This window comes from Artibeus jamaicensis, unplaced genomic scaffold (genome assembly GCF_021234435.1).
Source record: "Artibeus jamaicensis isolate MK-2021 breed Jamaican fruit bat unplaced genomic scaffold, CSHL_Jam_final contig_386, whole genome shotgun sequence".
Taxonomy (NCBI): Eukaryota; Metazoa; Chordata; class Mammalia; order Chiroptera; family Phyllostomidae; genus Artibeus; species Artibeus jamaicensis.
Window position 1 is genome coordinate 2,446,246 of NW_026521811.1, and position 2,456 is coordinate 2,448,701.

Consider the following 2,456-nt stretch of genomic DNA (forward strand, 5'->3'; position numbering starts at 1 on the left):
TTAGGAGAGTCTGCACCATGAGGCAAGAGGGGCCATTTGTATGGAAAAGCCACTGGATATGACATGGGTGAATTCTCAAGTGGAGTGGGGCAAAGCCTCAGGGAATCATTAGGACAGGGCCATAGCATTAGCCAGATAGGTGGAAACTCAGATATAGCACCTTCTAGCTCTATAGTGGGGAGGGCTCAGCAGGGAAGAATGGCCTCATATGACTTCTGTGTGGGAGAATGCACTTCCTCCAGCCTTAGCCCTGAAGCCAGAGAGTTGAGTCTCTCCCCGAATGTCCCTAGCACCTTTCAATTTGCTGTCCCAAGGCTGAAGGTCAGAATTTGTTAGTCCCTGTAGGTCTGTGTCAGGCCCTTTAAGAGAAAGACTTGGACACCAGCATCTCTCACTGTTAGTCAGCCATTATCACTGCTGGTTTTCCAGGGTGATTCCTTTTATATGATAAATTTTCCAAACATTGTTGACTGATGTTTTAGTATTTATTTACATATTATGAAAGTAAATGGTAATATTAATCAGTACTTAAGACATTGTGGGACTTGATTCAAATATAAATCAGCCATACATCAATTGCCATTAAATTTAAGTGCACATTTTTTGTGCTTTTCCTTACACTATTCATGATGTATCTTGTCTCTTTTCTGTGCTTGTTTAGTGGTCAATGGCTATTTCTTTCTTTGAGTTACCAAAAGGTCTTCATTTTATATCTGTCCCTAGCTGAATTTATATTCTCTACATGTCAGATATAAACTTTTCTAAGTTGGCCCCAACTGGTGTGGGTCACTGGCTTGAGTGCTGGCTTGCCAACCAAAGGTTGCCAGTTTGGGTCCCAGTTGGGACATATGACTGGGTTGTGAGCCAGGTCCCCAGCAGGGGCACAAGTGAAGCAACTGTACATTGATGTTTCTTACTCTCCTCTCCCCTTTGTCTAAAATTAAATGATAAAGTCTTAGAAAACAGCTTTGTAAATTGAATGTAATGTTTGAAAAGATTTGATTCACGCCTTCCTGTCTTCTGTGGCAACCTGTGCCAGCGTTCTGCTTTGTCATGCCTTGACCTGAAGAGATGCGCACCATCTCCCCCAGCAAGCAGTCCCCGCCTACAGAGGACAGCATGGGGCTTCGCTTAGTCCTGCTCTCAGAGTACAGCAGCGCTGGGACCAAGGGATCCCTGCAGGTGGCTGACTCTGACCTCTACAGTGCGAATGATTGCACAGTGCGACCTATGGAGAAAGCTTTTGGGAAAACCAACAGTCAGATTACTCTGCCTGCTGGTTGCTATGTAAGAGTAGTTCCACATTCTGGATTGGCTGCAAAACACCTCATAGAAGTAGCAGCTGGTGTCATAGATGAAGATGATAGAGGAAGTACTGGTGTTGTACTGTTCAATTTTGGCAAAGGATAGTGAAGTTAAGAGTGTGACCACAATGCACACTTCATTTGTGAATGGATTTATTATCAAGAAATAGAGGAATTTGAAGGTTTGGATGACACGGAACAGGGTTCTGGAGGCTTTGCTTTCACTGGAAAGAATTGAAATGTATGCCAAGAACAGAAAATGACAAAACATTTTTTTTCTTAAAAATAAGGAGCTTTTGTTTAGTGTTTTGGTGCTTAATCAAGCTTTAGCTTCCAAAACTACTTAGCTCTCTTATAACCCCAAAAATGGTACATTTTTGTGTTTTTCTGCACTTGATTGTTGTATAAATCTGCATGGTAACCTAAACAGTTTACTTTTTCAGTCAAATATACATCAGTTACTGATTCCCCCCAGAATTATTATTATATAATTTTCTAAATGCTGCCCCTTGAACAGTTTATTTTTCAGTTTACTTTATAAATGATAAGCAAAGCTTTTTATAAAATAGGTTTGAATTTTTTCAGATTCTTACATAAACTGAACTAAAAGATAATTTAAAAGTTTAAAAAGATTTATAGCTGTCTCTTTTAGATATCTTTTATCTTAAATTTTGATAAGAAACCATATAAAAAATCTATGTTTCTAACTATCTGTAATGGTACAGTTAATTCATATTAAATATATTTGTTTAATTGTGCATCTGAATTTTTGAAACTTCCAACTCACAGAAATGGGGCAATATCCATTAAACAACCACTTCCTCATTTTCTGTAAAACCAAGGCCCAGGTAACTACCTTTTGTTTACTTTGAGTTGGACTCCATTAGAACTCATATAAGTGGAAGCCTGTAGCATGTGTCTTTGTGACTTATGTGCTTCACTTAGAACATGTTTTAGTTTGTCTTTATGGTATCAGGTGAAGACATACTTTCTATTTCCTGAAAGAGCAGGATTCCATTGTATATATGTACTATATTTTTCTAACTTTTTAAAGATTTTATTCATTCATTTTTAGAGAGAGGGGAAGGGAAGAAGGAACAGAGGGGAAACACCAATGTGTACTTGCCTCTCATGTGCCCCTTGTTGGGGACC

At 39.0% G+C, this 2,456-nt stretch overlaps 1 pseudogene; it reads left to right on the forward strand.

The window, feature by feature from the left end:
* Positions 1-1,053: 1,053 nt before the first annotated feature.
* LOC128627339 (deoxyuridine 5'-triphosphate nucleotidohydrolase, mitochondrial-like) lies at positions 1,054-1,542 on the forward strand (annotated as a pseudogene).
* Positions 1,543-2,456: the final 914 nt, after the last annotated feature.